Source organism: Ambystoma mexicanum, chromosome 2p (assembly GCF_040938575.1).
Source record: "Ambystoma mexicanum isolate Mex_15411 chromosome 2p, UKY_AmexF1_1, whole genome shotgun sequence".
Taxonomy (NCBI): domain Eukaryota; kingdom Metazoa; phylum Chordata; class Amphibia; order Caudata; family Ambystomatidae; genus Ambystoma; species Ambystoma mexicanum.
The window spans coordinates 192,574,878-192,593,101 of record NC_090923.1 but is presented as its reverse complement, the minus strand read 5'-3'; positions in this window follow the sequence as shown (position 1 = coordinate 192,593,101).

Here is an 18,224-nt window from a genome sequence, read left to right as displayed (position 1 = left end):
GGTCACATCTTCCTTACCATAAGGGCAGGAAGAGTACATCAGGAAATTCCCCCTATGCCCAGTGAAGATCCTGCCTGGTGTTGTGTCATTGTCGCTATCACTGTTAAAACAGTCATTGGGGATTGGTCCTACCAGTTCATTACCTAAATCTATGGAAACATGTCATCAACCGCTATTCCAATAATGGTGCCTGCACCCAGAGTGATACTCTTTAGTTTGCTGTTATCCACCTCTATTGAAATGGTGTTGTGTTCTGTATTGACTAGTGGTGTAGGGTTTAATCCCAACCCTTGTTGTTGGAAATGGGCATTGAGATGAACAAAGGCGTCAGGATATTTTAGTCTCTGTCCTCTTTTAATTTTTACTTCAAGTGAGAATTGTCGGCTGTCGGGTCCATTCTGGGATGGTGACTTCCTCTCCAATCTGAATTTCAACTGCATATGGCAGCCGTTGAGCTGACCGAAACACTTTCTCTGGGTCATCAAAGTCCATGGGATTACCCGCTAATCGGGACCAGGCTTTGAAGTTTATTAGGTCCAAACTAATGGCAAGGTGATTGCGAATGTCACTGCCTAAATAAAATGCAGCAGGGACATCTCGCACGACTCAACAATTATGGACTATACTCTTGATGCCTATGGAAATTTTGAGCATACACCTTCTAGGCAGGAGATGTTTGTAAATGGGTGTTTCCAGGTCCATTTTCCTTTTGTCTAACAATTTAAATGTGGGAATGGCTTGATCTTTTGGGAGTTTTCGGAACATGGCTTTGTTGATGAAGCTCTTACTGTTGTTCGCGCACACTCGGCCGAGAATAGAGTCATTCCCCTCATTTAAGTGAATAGGGATGAACAACTGTTCCCCAATTTTCTGAATGTCAGCCAAGCTTTGAGCTGGTTTCTCATAATTTTGGACTATAGCAGTGGGATTTTCTGATTGTGAATTTGTATAGAATTTCAGAGTATTCCCTTCCAGTGTGGAATGCCACTTTAGACTGGAAGGAAGGTTGATTTTCAGAAATAGAGAGGACTTTCCATCACCAGTGTGTTGTCCTACTGCAATTACTGTCATGTCAGGGATTTGGTTGTTTTGGAAAGGGAATTCAATTTGGTCATATTTTTGTTCAACCATGTGGCATGTGCCATTTAAACTAACATGGTTGACACTATGTTTTAATTTTATTGGTCGGTTAGTCAAGGTCCAGAGGACCTTGTTTACGCAATCTATTAGGGGAGACAATCTACGCAGGATGTCATTCCCTAGTAAACATGGTGTGCCCTCTGGAGTCACAACTATGACCAGGTGCTTCACCTTTTGTCGCCCAATTTTAATGTCTAAATCCGCAGTCCCCTCAACAGGAATCTCCTTCCCATCGAAGTTCTGAAGTTGTCCAGGAAGAGGGGTGAGAGGGATTTAGTATTTGGTATTTCTCCCCCTTCCCGAATTCAGCTCATCAAAGGCCCTTTTTGACAGAAGGGTGGCTTGGGATCCAGTGTCCACAAGTGCCAAAAATGTACATTGCCCCTGTATTTGGACCGGGGCATAAAGTCTACCCTCCTTCTCCTCAAGGGGGCAAAGATAATGCTCATTTTTGGCCAATTGGTGGGTTAATTTCTTTGCTTTGGATTCTGACAGAGGGGTGATTTGGGCAGGATTTTGTTTGGGATCTTGGGAACCTGTAAGAAAAAGGTGGCAATTGGATATGGGGGGAGTTTTGGACTCCCCTTTTTCAGATTCTGGCCTGCCCCCCCTTTTTGGAGGCAGTCATCAGAATTGGTTTGAACAAGGTGATTTTCTTCCTGGACATTTTGGGGTTTGATGATGGGCGGTTTTAACTCGGTCCCCACATCTACCCAGTCTTGATCAGGATTACTTGGGACCCATTTTTCTTTGGGAGGAGTTCCCCCATCCCTGAAGGAGAAGATCCTTTTCCCAGAATCCTCTGAGGACCCCTCTCCTTCAAATTGGAAGATTCGAACCTCCTCCACAAAATGGGTCTTTTTAGGCTCTTTATTTCTCGCCCTCTGTTCCTTAGGTGGCAGATTTTCAGGGGCAGGAGATTCTGGTTCCGGTTCCGGTTCTGGACTACCAGACCCTTGATTTGAGGAGTTCTGGGCCGCCATGTTCATCTGAGGGTTCTGCTGAGCCCTCAACATGCGACCCATATCCTGTGCCAAGTTCTGGACCTGGCGCTCCAGTTGGGACACCGGCTCTGGCTGGTACCGTGTCCTCTGGTCTACCCTGGGTTGATCACGGGAAGGCTAACTATCCCTTCTCCCATAATACCCTTGGTTGGAAAAGTTTTGGTACCCCTCCACCCTTGGCCTCCCCTCTCCCGGATTGGGCTGTCTGGGCTCAGGAAAGTGGGGAAAGAAACAAGGGTTGTTTTGGGGGTTGATATTTGGCGGGTACCGGGGAAAGAAACTCAACCCGGTATTTGGGGTATTACTGCCCTCCTGAGGAAAGTTAGGAGGGAAGTTTCCTGGGTTGGCAGCTGCCTGGTTGGAACCCCCCTTGGGCTCGGGGAGTCCACACATAGCCCAGGATGGGTCTGCTGCCCTTGCAATGGGGGCTGATGTAGTCAGGGGATTTAGGGGTCCCATTTGTGGGGTTACCTCCCTGACTCCATGTTTGAGATTGGCCCGAGGGCCTTCTGGGTCTTTGGTTTGTAAGATTTTGCACAGGAATGTTTTTAGGCCCCCCATCTCTAGATCTTCACCTCCGCCACCTTAGCAGCAGCAGGGGTTTTGGTTGATTTTGGGCTTTTATTGTAACTTTTATTTTCTACTGGTTTCTGCACTTCGTAAATGCGAGTTGCTTGTTCAATGACCCAGTCTAGTGATCTTTTCTCATGAAAGTCCCTCACCAGCTGGGTCATAATGTATTTAGGGAGTGCATGAAAGAAGATTTGACAAACTCCTGCTGTCCGTGAGCACCCTCCTGGTGGTCTGCACAAAGGCACGTTTTAGCTCTTGGACACATTCTTGTGGGGCCTGGCCTTCCCAGCATTGCAGATTGTAGGCCGCCTTGCAGACCTCTTGAGGGTTTCTGTGTATTGAGAAATGCTTTAAGATGGCCGCCCTATAGGTGGACCATCTTTAGTGGTTCTGATATTCCAGCCCCGCAAAGAAGCTGGAGTACTTAGGTGAAAATGTCCACTTGACATACTGAATACAACTTTGGCTGTCTTCAGGTGAAAAATCTCCCTCATTTGCTCATACAACTCGAGCTGCTCCCACACTGAATATTTGGCATTCTTATGTTAGAGCGTTATGACTCTCCTAATAGCCTTGATTTGCTTCAGGGGATCTTTCAGTAGGGCTCTCTCAATTTTGTTGGCCTTTTTAGTTTTGGTTACCCTTGTCCACTCATCCTCTGACTCAGAGGCACTGCTACATGAGGTGGCTGTCTGATCCTCTAGGCTCTCCCTGATTCTGCGAGCTTGGGAATGGCTGGCAAAATGTGGGGGCATAGTCTCTTGAGACTGGTGGTGCTCAGAAGAGTCTTCTGATTCTCCCTTGCTCCCAGGATTGACTGAGTATCCCCCCCACTGTCCTAGCTGGGAAAGGGATTTTAAGATGCTCTTTGTGGGTCTAGTTTCATGGAATTCCCCACCAAATTTGACTATGTGATCTCTTGGTAGGTGATATTTTTGAGGATCCAGTTCTCTGATTCTCCCCTCACTGGAGTCTCCCTGATCAGAGAGGCTGGCCCTAATATTTGAGAACCTGTACATAGATGCCCGCCCATCCATTTCTGGGAGGCGCTGATCTGTCAGTCCCATATTTCCCATTGTGTTGAAGTCTGCCATCCCGTGACCCTTGGTTCATATGAGCCAGTGGACATGAGGGTGCAGAGTCCATGGAATTGAAGGGTTTAAAGTCCCTGATGACAGGGTTCCTGAGGTTATGCTCAGGGATTTCTCTCTCCCATCTTACCTCATCTCTTTCAACCCCTATTTCCTGATGACATGGCAATATCTGATCTGTTTGCTCCTCTATTAAGGCCTTACTGGTCTCTATGATTTGTTCTTGCGTGGCTATCTGTTTGTGGAGCCTGTCATTCTTTTCACAGAGAGCCTCATTGTCTCTCTGTGCTTCCTGCCTGGTTTGGGAGTATTGGGCCAATTTTTGTTGCAGGAGCCTCACCTCCTGAGTTTGGTCCTTATTGGTCTGATTGTTCTTTGCCAAAGCATCCTCCACCCACCTGGTGTGCTCTAACAGCTTTTCATAATGAGTTTTGATTTCCCCAAACTCCTGAAGGGCCAGCTTTCTTTCCTCCAACTTTGTTTTTAAATGGCTGACTTCCTGGCCTAAGCCGTCCCTCTCCTGGCTTAGAGTGACCATCCGCTCAGCCATGTTGTCCCTCTGTTTTTTAAATGCCCCATGCCCCAGCTTTCTGGCACTCCTCATCAAACTCTGCTTGGGTTTCTAGTTCTTTAATAATGAATGTATTGTCTCCCTCTTTTAATTTGTCAATGTGGTCTTGAAGGATAACTAACTGTTCTGCAAAGACTCTGTTAAAAGTTAATTGCTGCTCCAACTTTAGTCGACTCTGTTTTAGAGAGTCCAACCTTTCCTGACACTCTTTTTGCAGTGTCTGCACCTGGGTATCTTGCTCTGCATTGTTTTGCAGTAAGAGAGCCAGATCTTCTTGGAGTTTGGTGGCATACTGCCTAGCCTCTGTTTCAGTTTCTTTGCTATCCTGGAGCCTCTTCTCTGCAGAGTCCAAATTGCTCTGGATTTTCTGCAGGGCTTCCCCTTGCCTCTTTGTCAAATCTACATGGTCTGCATACTTTTCCTCTATGACTCCTTTGTGGAGATACAGTTAGGCCACTATTTTGGCAATTTTTCACTGCTCCTCTTTTATTTTTGGGGCCTTGTACAGCTCGCTAAGTGCTTGATGTAATGGACCATTGTCCTGCCAGGTATTAAGGATGATTTCTTGTTTTATTCCCTGAAGCCATACCTGTTCGTCCTGTTCTGGCCATTCACCCCGGACAAACAATTTGTGCAGGGATTGTTCACTAGCAATATTATTTTCCACTGGGGTCGCCATTCCGGAAATATGAATTTCCTTCTGACTTATCTCAGGGTTACTTTACTTTTACAAGCAGGCCAGATTCCTTTGAGTATTTCTTTTGAGGGTTGCTTGTACAGTGTAGCAAAGTATGGTAACCCAACAAGGTGTATGTACCCCGCCGGCTAGCACGCTGTGTTAGACTGTCACGAGTGGTATGTCAAATTCAGGATCCCGCACACGAGCCCCCAAGCTGTGAGTGATTTCAATCCGGCACACACCCGAGTCCCGCCCAGCATGTAGTGCGCAAATGAAACCCTTGTTTATTTTTAGCTACAGGTTCAATATTTTGAACGATTTACCACTCATATCACACCCTTCTCCTGAGACCCCCCCCCCGGTCGCACTGAACCAGGAATCAGGCTAGTATGCAAAGGTAAATATTTAGTTATGTATTTAGAATTTAATCACAATATATTTTAATAGGTAACAACAATCACCAATGGGGTGACAGAACACTGAATAATATCTTTAATACACAATGAATCAAGTAATGAGCACAAAAACAAATGCAGCACAGAAAATAATACTTTTGGGTTGGTTTGGGACAGATAGCACTATGGTTAGGGGTTCCCCCTGCAACACCCCTCAACCCACCAATAGACAATGTAAAGAGATGGGAGAAGATAGCAGGTATTCAGGAATAACACAAATCAAACGAAATATCACTCCCACCTTCCCCCTTCAAACACAAGAGAAAAACGGAATTGACTTTTCACTGTCAGAATGGCTATGCAATTGTCTTTAGAATTTAAATGTGGTCCAAAATACTTAAATGATTATAAATTCCTATGGGAGCCACTTTGAACAGTTGCAAACAATCACAAGCAAGCATTTAGTCAGAAGAAGACTTTTGAAATCCCAAAGTCCAAGTGGGAAATAAATTAAAGCTATTTCACACGTGTAGAATTTCTCAGAATGTCAAATTGCGGCAAACTTTTACTTATGCAATATTCGCTGTAAAGGACCAATCGCTAACTCAAAATCACTAATGACTTATGATTTTATAAAACAAATGAGAGAAAATCAGTGCAAGAAAGGTTCTGACAATACTATGATTCTGAATTTACAGATAGGATGGGTTGAGATTGGGATAAGACAATGCAAATATACCATGGGTCACTGTTCTTCCTATTAATACTTACAGTCCTTTGTAATTAAATGGGACCGTCAGTTCTGGTCATTGGATTTGGTCTGCTCTAGGAAGGACAGCACATCAGGCGCGGGACTGGATCAGCTAGGCCAGTCATCGGATTGGCACAGGATCTGCCCTTCTTGTTTCTTTGTTTCTGGGTATTTCAATGAGTTGGATAGCGAGTTCCTCAGACAAGCCTTGTGGTAGCAAGCCAGAGAGTTTCATGATACTAGTTCAAAAGGTCTTCTCACCCCACCCAGCTTCACTGGGTGGTGAGAATAGGTTTGAGGATTTGGGCCTTGCTTAAATCAATAGTTATCTACTGCTGGCAAGGGTATTTACATCTGGATCTGGAAGGATGTTAAAGGCTGGATGTAGAATGCTGGATCAGAGTTCTTCGCCGGAATCAGGAAAGTGAGTGGATCAGTCAGTCTATATGTGTTGTCAGCTGTCTCTATTTATCCTTTCAAATGACATCACAAAAAGGGTGTATGGGCCGGCTAAGCTAAGCTTACCCCTGTGCACTGGGATTGGATCAAAACTTCATCTCCGCCTTGCATTTGAGTGATTGGATCAAGGCCAGATGATGTCACATTTTATGGTTTGCTTTACAGTCCTTAGAGACCTTCCTTTAGCCACTGGTCTAGAAATCGGATTTTATACTAAATACATATTTCTACATTGGTCACCTCTACAAAAATCACACACACAAATTTCATATTTTATGTAGCATCTGTTCCTCAAAATCCCGCAGCTGTGGGATCTTGTTTCAGCTTTCTACAAAATGTTGTCCTTTTCGGTTAGGGACACAATTTCCAAACTTTATGCACATTTCCACAAATGTGTTTGATTAACATAGGGATTTGTGTGTCAATTTTCACAATTCTCGGATTAATACTGTTCACATTAAAGCACATATATTGAAATTCCTGTCCAGAACATGTCACACAGTTCTAGTGCCTCTTAAAATGTGCAGCCAGAAACTATATTAACAACGCTGTCCTTTTTATATTTTTCACCACTTTGAATCACAAGTTATGAGTCTCTGAAAATTGGTCATTGTTCATTCTTAACAGCAAATGGTACGCTCCTTTTTCTCTAACTGGAGTCCAGGAGCATCCCCCTCCTTGAGGAAGTTCCTTCTAGGAGCCATTTACGACCCTCTCACACCTCTGTTTCCTGGGCTGAAGGGTCTGTTATTGTTTATTCTCTTTCTGTAGACAAAAGTCTGGGCTAACCCACAATTATCATCTACCAGTGAGTTTCTGTTGAGAGGATTTTCCCTCGCCCTGGGAGAAACCTGCGTTTCCACTTCCCAAGGGTTGCAGCTCAGCCAGGCTAATTTATTCTTAATTAAAGACCCAGGAAAAACCACACTTGTTGCATCAAACATTAATACATCACTTTCTTAGCTTCAGCTCTATGGGATAAAAAACAACTGAGATCTCAATTCATTTTAGCAACAATCCTTTTATGTTTGCTATCCTGCAGACTTTTAGTTTAGATACTTTGACATTTCATCAGGAGCTCATCTGACAGCTGACATTCACATATAGCCCAGGGTACTGCACACAGATTTTGACAGGGGCTGTCAGTTTACAGACAATCCAGTTTTTCTGAAGAAATGTTTTGCTCCTCACATTAGGACTTTGTATGTTCGCAATGCTTCATTAGAATACATGAATTCTAGCGCCAAGCAAGATTTTGAATGTTGAGAAGTGGCGTGTTGTAGGCATTTTAGAGTTTTTAGCAACAACGCAAATGTCATTCATAGGCACATTTTGGAGCTTTCTTTGAAGAGCGCTGCTTCTCTCTCTGCACTCTGTTTGCTGGTCATGGAACCCACTGGCACGTTTTCTGCAGTGTGTGCTCTATCCCACCACACATGCACCATGGGTGTCAGGTTGTGCCTCTATCTTTTTGTGAATTTAGACATGCGGTTTTGGAGGTTTTTGGCACGCACAAGAGTTTATCTGCCATTGTTGAAGTTCCTTGCACCATAACTATCAGAGTGATGCCACATAGCATAGCGGAGTGGGTCAATACATCCCACAATCTGTTCAAGGGCAGACACGCACTCCACATGCTCCAATAATCTAGAGAATATTCAGACATCAATGACAACATTGTCCCCTGTCTCCCTGGTGGACAGGGCAAGAACTGAGGTGCTCCTGTGTTTTCAGCCTTCAGATAGCATGAGTTGTTGTAGCATCAAGAAATTATTTCTCATTACTGGAAATGATCCTGTGGTTGTTATTGAAGACCTTCACATGCCGTGCCAACACCAGACCATTGTCCACATGCTGCCGCTTCAAGTCACACAGGCATGGAAGGATGGTGTCCTCAAATGCACCATGTTTCAGCTGCAGATGCTGCTCCTCCTGGAAGTCAATGCCCCAAAGCTGGACATGTCGCTCCTCCTAAAGGTGAAGGCGGTGGTACATGGTGAACAAGGCCTCTAGTTAGGGGGTCCAAATATCCTCATAAGCATCTCCAAGGTCCACATCAGCCTCAGAGGCACCATGAGTTACATCTGGGAGAGCCTCACTAAGGTGGATGTAGTTGCAACCCTCTTAATGGTCAGATTTTAAACATTTAGGGCACTGAAATTTAACTTATTTCCTGTAGTGGAGCTTCCTATTGCAGTTTGAGTGGGGTTGTGGTGGTTTCCACTGTGGTTCCAGAACTGGTGGTGGGGGTTACCAAAGTGGAAGAAGCTGTGATAGTGCTGGTGCTGGCAGCTGAAGTCCTGGTGACTGAGGGCAAAGTGGTGGTAGGTCTGCTGGTCAACTTGCACATGGAGGCAGTGTGGTGATGCCTGACAGACTGGCTACTCACCCCCTCCTCCACACGTCAGATAACTCACGCTGTTGGTGTCCTGTTGGAGAATGACAAAACATATAGTTTCCTGCTGCACAGAGAACAAAGGCATGATGTATGCTTATGTTGGTAAATAGGGACATAGGCTTGACCTGTGTATGTGACGTGAAGCATCACATCCCCCACCATGCAGGTAGCAGCTCTGTGATGCAATGTTGCATGGACAGCCCCACCTTCAAGGCATTCTTGATTCACACTGTAAATTATATCTGAGACATGACCTGTTATGTCTGGATTTCCTGGTTGTTCTCTGGTACCTGAATGCATAGTGAGTGATTCAATTAATGGAATCTCCAGAGTTTGTCTGGAATGTTTGGTGTTGAATGAAGGTTCCGCCCAGGTAGTTGGAAGTATGTAGCCTGGGTGGTGGGAGCCAGTGGGCTCCCCTCGGATCTTCTTGATCTCCTAATTTACCTGTGCTCAAGATGACAACTGAACTGGACATGTAACCTGATTAAAGTAAACTGATCAGCATACCTGTAGCCTCCTGAGTCTTTAACTTGAATGTAACAGCTGGCGAGGAGTTGGTCTTGGTGAGGACCCATGCGTAGGAAGAAGAAATGACAATGTGCCCTTTGTGTGTGAGAGAAAGGAGAAATGGGACTACTGAAGGGGGTGCAGGACGACGTCACTAGCTGAATAACACCCAGGGTGCTGGGAGGCCAGCATCGAGGCGCAGAGGTGTGTTTGGAGTGAGCCAGGAGCACCGGAGAAGTATTTTCAAACGCTGGACAGAGTGCGTCATGATGCTAATAAATGAGGCCAGGACTTATCTATCAACAGTATAAAGAAAAAAGAAAAAGATGAGTGCAGAGTGTGACACGGTTTCCTGAGAGCTGGAGAGTGTTACTTGACACTTCAGTCCCCCAACCCGTAGCGCATAGGAATGAGCGGTGGCGCTGTGGGTCACATTACGGGTTCCACTTCTCACCGTGTTATGGAGCTGGCCCAAGAAGACGGTTGGTGTCTGGGAGGCAGTGCTTAAAGTGGGCCTGGGCATGCCGGGCCCCAGCAGTCTCCAAAAAGTGGGGCTGAGCCCAGGCCCTTCCGGGGGATCCCCGGTCCCACCTCAACATTGACAGGCTGCGGCCGCGACAGGAGATGCACCTGCCATGAAGACAGGCTAGCTGACAGAAGTGGCAGCCAACCACAGCAATGCTGTGCCTGGCTGCCACTTCTGTCAGTCATAGTAACTGGCTCTGGTGACCCCTCGCGTCACCAGAGGCAGTTACTGCCCCTTTGTTTCCCCAGGTCGCCGAGGCGTCTTTAACCCTCGGCGAACCTGGGGATTCCTCAACATTTTTCGAGGTTTATAAAAGATGGCTTTCAAAGTACACTATTCAAGCCATCTTTTATAAAGCTTTGCCGACGGACAATTGTGTCCGTAGTCGAAGCTTTATAAAAGATGGCTTGTATACTGTACTTTGAAAGCCATCTTTTATAAATCCGAAATGTTTAAAAAAGATGGCCTGTAAACTAAGAAAACCGTAAGGTCTGCACGCAAATACATATAACTGTTATATATTTGATGTATAACATTTATATATATTTGTGTGCAGACCTTAGGATTTCCGTACGTTTTAGGCCACGCCCCTCCCACAAGCCACACCCACGAATTAGCCCCCACCCCCTAGATTTCTTACCCCACTTAAAGCCCTGCTGGGAGAGGTCTATGGGGCTCCGATCCCTCTGTGGAAATGATGACATCGGCGTAGCTGCTGGCGGTGTTGGTGGACACTGGAACGTTCTCCTCTGCACATATTGGAATCTTCTCTGCAGCATTGCGGTGTGGATTGCAGGTTGCTGTGTGTGTGGTCTGAGTAAAGCACCTTTCATTGTGTGTCCTCCTGCCTATTGAAGTAATGTAGCGAGAGTTGGAATGAGCTGTGGATACTGCTGCAGCTCAGTTGTCTGCGGTACCAGGGGCGCCAATGGGTGTTCCGAATGAAGCAACCCCAACATGTTGGTGAGTGGAAATATGTGTTCTGAATGAAGCCACCCCAATGTACTCGTGTGTGGAGAGATCGGCCCCAGCGTTTGGAACAGAGATGAACACTGGAGGTTGGAAATGTAGACTCTGGACTGGAGGATGGCTATTTGGACTCTATCACCGATGCTTCCTGATCGGTGCAAGTTTTATTTTTGCTCACAAGGATTACCAGTATCTGTGATAGACTGATGACTTCTGTTTTCGGCTTGGCTGGGCAAGCACTTAAAAAGAAGCATTATTCATTGAACATGGTCGAGCTGTTTATACTTAGATCTGTATGGAGAGTGTCATTACAGGTGTCAGTATTGTGTAGGCCACGTCACTTTAGTATTAGAAAAGCTTTTATGCATTAGATGTTCTTAATGTTTTGCAGGCCTTTCAGATGAATGTATTCAAATAGATCCCGCCTGTGGCAGAAGCTAAGAAGCTGGGGTCTTCCGGCTTCCCTGCTGGCATTAATAGTTCAGCTCCATGAGCGCTCCTACCTGAGGGTGAGGTTAGATACATGGGGAAGTCTCTCTGTAGGCATTCCACCCGAGAGTGGGGTAAGGCAGGCTTGCATGATAGCCCCCTGCATATGTAACCTCTACTTGGCTGACTTCAGTTCATACATTCCACCCAGTGCATCCGTTCCCCACTGTTCATCCATTCCACTCACATACTTCACCCATTCCAACCTCATACTTCCTCCGTTCCAACCACATTTATCATTTGATCCATCCAATTCACCCGTTCCATCCACCTACTTCGATCGTTCTATTCAATATATTTGAACCATTTTGTCCTTGTTCCTCATACTTTACCCGTCTCATCCATATACATCACCCGTTCTTCCAGATCTATCCTCCGTTCCTACCGCCCACTTCACCCATTTCTTCCCCTTACTACACCCGTTCCTTCCAATCACTTCACCCATTCCTTCCAACCACTTCACCCGTTCCGTCCACATACATCACCCATTTGTTCCACACTTGACACCCACTCCGCACTCAACTTACACCCGCTACGCACTCTACTTACATCCGCTTCGTGCTCTATTCCTGCTCCGCGCTCTACACCCGCTCCTCACTCTACACCCGCTCCTCGCTTCGCACTCTACACCCTCTCCGCATTCTACACCCGCTCCGCACTCTACACCCGCTCCATACTCTACATCTGCTCAACACCCTACATCAGCTCAACACCACCGCACCCTACATCTGCTGAACACCATACATCTGCTCAACACCATTGCGCCCTACCTCTGCTCAACGCCCTAAATCTGCTCAGCAACTTACATCCGCTCCACTCTATTATCCACTCGCACCCTACATCCACACCACAGCTTACATCCGCACCACACTCTTAACTGCTCCACGCTCTCGTCTACTCCATTCCCTCATTCATTCTGTGCTCTCATCCGCTCTATGCACTCATCTGGTCTACACACTCATCCGGTCTGCGCACTCATCTGCTCTACGCACTCATCCTCTCCCATCTGCTCTGCGCACTCGTCCTCTCTCATCTGCTCAGCGCACTCATCTACTCAATGCACTCATCCGCTCTACACGCTTCATCTACTCCACCAACTTCATCCGCTCCACTCACTTTGTTCATTCCTCCTGCATTATCGGTTCAGCCCATGTCACTTATCTGACGCACTCGATCCGTTCCGTGCTCTCCATCTGTCCCATGCACTGCCCTGTGTCATGTACTCGAATCGTCTATTCTGTACTTTTCATTTATACCATGCACTCATACATTCCATGCCATCTGTCTGTGCACTCATCTGTCTCTTGTATTCATCTTTCCATCCTCTTCACTTTATTGCTTTTGTTCATTTTGTTCCTTTCGTCCATTGCAATTGTTTCATCCATTTCATTAATTTCAACCACCTTACTGCTTTCGTACAATTTATTCTTTTATCCACTTCACTGCTTTGATCTACTTTATTCGTTCTATTCTGTTTGTCCTTTTAGTTTACATTAGAGGTTATTAGTTTTCAATTTCTCGCTTGGATCTTGATGTCGTGTTGTTATTTGTTTTATTGTTATTTAAGGACTAATAGTTTGGGTTAGTTGAATTGTTGTCATCCACATTATTCCTCACGTCTACATTGATCCTTTTGTCCATTACATTTATCTTGTCCATTTCATTAATTTCAGCCACTTTACTGTTCTCGTACAACTTATTCTTCTTATCTACTTCGCAGCTTTGGTCCTTTTTTACTCATTCTATTTCGTTTGTCCTTTTTAGCTAACAAATAGAGGTTATTAGGTTTTGATTTCTCGCTTGGATCATTATGCTGCATTGCTATTTATGATCTAGCATTTGGCAAAGTCATTGCTATGCTGTTATCCATTTTGAGTTAGTTGGAGTTCAGGGTCAGTTTTAGGGGAAGAGCCAAGTTTTCAGTAATTTGCGGAAAGACATGAGGTCTTCGGTGAGTCGGATGTGGGGTGGAAGTGCGTTCCACAGCGTGGGGGCCAAGGCTGAGAATGATGATCCGCCTAACCTGACTGAGTTTGTTTTTGGTATGACTTGGAGGCTGGCTGAGCTTGATCTTAGAGTACGTGCAGGGTGATAGGGTTTTAGTTTGTCTTGAAGATATTGAGGTCTGGTTTTATGCAGTGCTCGGTGAGAAATGCTTAAGATTTTGAAGGGCACCCTTTGGGCTACTAGAAGCCAGTGCAGAGATTTGAGGGCTTGGGAGATGTGGTCTCTCGGGCCAAGCGCTAGTAGCAGTTTGGCTGCAGCGTTTTGTGCTCTTTGTAGTTTAGTCAGTTGGTATGCGTGGACTCTGAGGTAAAAGGGGTTTGCGTAGTTCAGTCTTGATATGACAGTTAATTGGACCGCGGAGAGTCTGTTGGAAAATGAGAGGTATGGAAAAAGGCATCTAAGGGTTTTAAGGTGGTAGAGGCAGGACTTTGAGACGTTGTTGACTTGTCGCGAGAGTGTTAGGCCAGAGTCTAGGGTGCATCCAAGGTTTTTTACTGAATTAGAGGGAGTTGCTGAGTTGCCCATGGCAGATGGCCAGGGCAGTGGGTGTGGAAGAAGTTTGGTGTTGTCACAAACCATGATTTCGGTTTTTGAGGGGTTCAGCAAGAGGTGGTTTGTGGTCATCCAGAGCTCTATGTCGAGGAGGCAGGAAGCAAGGTCAGGTCGGCAGTTGGGTTTTGAGTTCAGGAGTTTTAGAATTAGTTGAGTGTCATCAGCGTAGTTGTAGCACAGGATGTTGTGTGAACGAATTATTCGAGGGCGGGTGGCCATGTAGAGATTGAACAGGAGGGCTGATAGGCATGCTCCTTGTGGGACTCCCCTGTCGACCGTCGGGCTTGGGAGGAATAGGTGGAGAGTAGGGTTATTTGATTCCAATGCTATCCATTTGAGAGCGGTTGCACAAATTCCTAGGGAGTGGAGGCGGTCAAGGAGGATTCAATCTAAAATCGGAGGCAGTGAAGGAGGTCAATCTAAAATGGTTGTATTTAAAGGGCTGTTGAAAAGAGAACCTTCTGGCTGGGGAGGTAATACAATTTGGGCAGAACATTCTATATTTGGGATTCAATCTGCGCTCTGTCCCGTCACAGGGGTATGTAAAGGTAATCATGGATGGGAAACTAAACCAGGTGGGATGTCAAATGAAGAAGTTAAAATATGACCTATGCAAGTTCTCAGTGATCCCACTGATAAAATTCTACACTGGCAGGGTAATTCCTGTCTTGTTCTATGGGACAAACATTAACCCAATGACAAGTTCAATAGACTGGGCAAGGATAGAGGGGAGACTTTGGAAGAATGTCCTCTCCCTCCCCTAGTTACTTCTGATCGCCTGTGTAAGGAATGAACTTGGCCTCCAGTCCCTCCGATCCGATGCAGAATGGAGGATGCTCTCAGCATATAGATCAATTCTGATACCATGGCCAAATTCCCTATATGAGGAGGTTAACATAGATCTTGGGGAGAACAGAAATCCATTTTTTTGAAACTTTATTTATTTGACTTGACAACGCAAAACCAACAAGAGACACTCACAGCGTGACAGCAAAACATAATCTTACACAATGAATACATTTCTAATACGTGGGTGGCATTTCATACACATTAAATGAGTTAGGGTCCAGGTGATATCGTGAATACAGGATCAGAGAGTCACTACTCATGGGGTGGTAGCAGGGGAAGAAAGGGCAGGGATGGAGGATTCAGTGTCTGAGTTCGAGTTCATGGTGGACATGTAACTGCAGAACTTCCGCCAAATGTCCCTCGGTCTCGAGTGTGGATGTTGCAACACTCCCCAGGCCTCCTCAGTGTCGTACGCCCACGTGACTGCCCTGAGCCACTGTGCATACGTGGGTGCTCTAGGCCGAAGCCAGTTCAACAAGATACAGTGTACAGCCAGCAGCATTGCAGAGTCCAGCTAGCCTCCTCGATTCGCGCCCCAACTGGGGAAAGTCGTGGAAAAGGCATCATAATGGGGATGGGTCTATAGTGTTGTCCAGTATAGTAGACAATGTGGAACATATTTCGATCCGGCATTGTGTTAGTCGTGGGCAGGACCAGATCATATGAAGGTAGGGAGCCTGATCACAGCAACATCTAGGGCTGCTGGAGGGAAGTTCGCTGAACGTACGGTGCAGTCTGCTCGGGGTGTGATGATATCAGTGCAACACCTTGAATTGTATTAATTTAAATCTAGAGTTAAAGGATACCTTGTAGGTGCGAGCACACATACGGGACCAGCGCTCATCAGTAATCTCCACTCCAAGATCCTCCTCCCACCTGTGTTTCAGTTTAGTGAATGAGGGGGCAGCTCTGGTCTGTAGCAGGGTATAAAGCCTTGATACCTTCCCTTTCGAGGAGTCGACGGAGCACAGCTCCGCAATTATGGGTTCGTCAGGTGGTACTGTAGAGAAGTCGGGGTATCTAGTTTTGAGACTTTTCCGGAGAGAGGAGTATTGCAGCGATGCTGATGGTTTCCTCTAAGGGGGAGTGGGAGGTCCGACCATTCGAGAAAGTGCAACTGCATTGGCCCAACGAGATGCAATGGATTGTGGGATGCGTGGGACATCCGGTAGGAAGTTCCAGAGTGGAAGATCCCTGTGGAAGGGGTTGGGTGTGTACACCAGTTTCCAGATTTTAGAAAGAGCCAAGGATGTACTAGAAACCGGGTCCGCCGAAGCAGGGTCCGCCGGGCCGGTTTGAGAATGAGGGAACACATTTCCCGATCGCTGACTGTCAGTTTCTACAACCAGACATGTGGGGGGGGTCTGCAGTGTTAAACCAGTGGGAAGCAAATTGGGATTGAGCTACCAACGAGTACCTGGGGATGTCAGGGGCGCCAAACCCACCGAATTCCATAGGGGTGGTCAATGTTGTTAATTTGAGTCGGACTGCACTGGAGTGCCATAGGAAAGTGTTGGTTGTGTGGCGTAGCGTCCAGAAGAAGACATTGTCTGGCCATAGGGGAAGTTTGGTCAGTCGATAAAGGAGTTGGGGCAGTACAATCATTTTTTGTATTCCTATTCGGCCTGCTAAGGAGAGAGGGAGTCTAGCCCAGCTCGTGGTTTTAGTGGCCAGGTTTGTAAGGTAATTACGGTAGTTGTCCTCACGCAGCATATCAGTGTGACGGGAAACCACCACCCCAAGGTAAGTGAACCTGGACTGGGACCATGTAAACCCCATTAAGTCACAGGGGGGTTGTGTGCAGTCAGTGAGCGGGAATAGAACAGATTTAGAACAGTTTACCTTCAGCCCGGATATGTGTCCAAAATGGACCACATCCTCAAGGATCGGGGCAAGGTTGGTATCTGGGGAACGGATATAAAGGAGGGCATCGTCGGCGTATAGGGAAACAATGTCGGACTGGCCTGCAGTTCGCAAGCCTTTATTAGCGTGTGACTGACGCATCATGTCAGCAAAGGGTTCCATAGCTATAGCGCATATTAGTGGGGAAAAAGGGCAGCCCTGTCACGTTCCTCTGGCTATCTGGAAAGGGGAGGAGCTCCTGTCCTCAGTGCGGACTCTAGCCAATGGACCAGTGTAGAGCAGTTTAACCCAGGCCCGAAAGTTGGGTCCAAATTTGCATTTCTGCAGGACTCACCATAGGTATTCCCATGATATCGAGTCAAATGCTTTTTTGCATATCTAGGGTGGCTGCCACTGCCTGCACTTCCGGGCAAATCCTACTGATCACGTTGAATAATCGTCTCAGGTTCAGGGAGGTGGATCAGCCTGGGACAAACCCTGCTTGATCTGGGTGAATAATGTGGGGCATAAATGAGGCCAGATGTCTGGCTAATAATTTGGCATATATTTTGACATCACAGTTAATTAGCGATAGGGGCTGGTATGAGCCGCATTGGGTGGGGGTTTGCCAGGTTTAAGTAGGACCGTTATCATTGCCTCTCGGAGTGAGTGGGGAGTATGCCCTCCTCACATGCCTCCTCCCATAGGGCCAATAGGTGTGGAACCAGGAGGGATTTAAACCATTTATAGAGTTCGATGGGGAGGCGGTCCGGCCAGGGGCTTTACCTGGTGCTAGTGACTTAATAGCCACTGTAAGTTCTTCGGGAGTGAACGGTCTCTCTAGGGAAATGCTGGTGTCAGTGGAGAAGACAGAAAGGCTGAGGCTCTCCAAGTAGGAGTCAATCTCTGATATCTGCGCACTGTCAGTTTTCGAATATAGAGAACTATAGAATGTTAGGAATTCCGAGTAATGTCTTGTGGTGATGTGGCCAGTGTTCCATCGGGTCTCTCTTTCGCCGATATGTTGGAGGCTCCGAATTTGCAGCGTATTAGCCTGGCTAACATTCGGCATGGCCGTTCGCCCTCGCCTTATTTCCTTACCAGATGGGGGCTGTCTAGAAATGTAACCTATCGTTCGGCTAGACAACGGAATGTGTCTAGTTCTGACCCCAGCAACGCTAAGGTCTCAGGGGATTGATCCAGAGCATATTGGGCATCGAGGGTAGCTAGGGTCGACTTGCTTCTCGTGATATCCAAGCCGATCCCTTTCAAGATACCAATGCCTTTGGAAATGGCAATACCCCTCATGTACGTTTAAATGATTCCCAGAGGGTAGCTTGTGATGACACAGAGTTAGTATTCATCTCAAAGAATTCCACGATGGAGGCAAAGACCGGATCAAGTACGGAATGGGACCTC